Source organism: Nanorana parkeri, unplaced genomic scaffold (assembly GCF_000935625.1).
Source record: "Nanorana parkeri isolate BGI_ZX_2015 unplaced genomic scaffold, ASM93562v1 scaffold165, whole genome shotgun sequence".
Lineage (NCBI taxonomy): Eukaryota > Metazoa > Chordata > Amphibia > Anura > Dicroglossidae > Nanorana > Nanorana parkeri.
Window position 1 is genome coordinate 776787 of NW_017306433.1, and position 331 is coordinate 777117.

The following is a 331-nucleotide window of genomic DNA, read 5'->3' on the forward strand; positions in this document are numbered from 1 at the left end:
ATGACATGTTTAATACCATATTTACTCTTTGATTGTTCCTGTCCGTTACCCCGCGTAGGCCTTCCCTCGCCTGCATACAGGTGTTTGGGTATTTTAGGGACTTCTGTGTCCCTACCTAGATTGTTTGTGGTTCGTCTTGTCTGGTCTCTTCCTTCCCTTTTCTTGTCTTGTGTGTTCTTGTTGTCTACTCTCTACCCCTTCCCTCCCCCCTCCTTACTCTGGACAGCTCGGAGTGTCCTTTTGATCACCTGCACTTGCTATCGGTTTCCGAATGCAAGGCCTGAAATTATGTTCTCTAAATGTTAGGGGTCTGAACTCACCTCAGAAACGG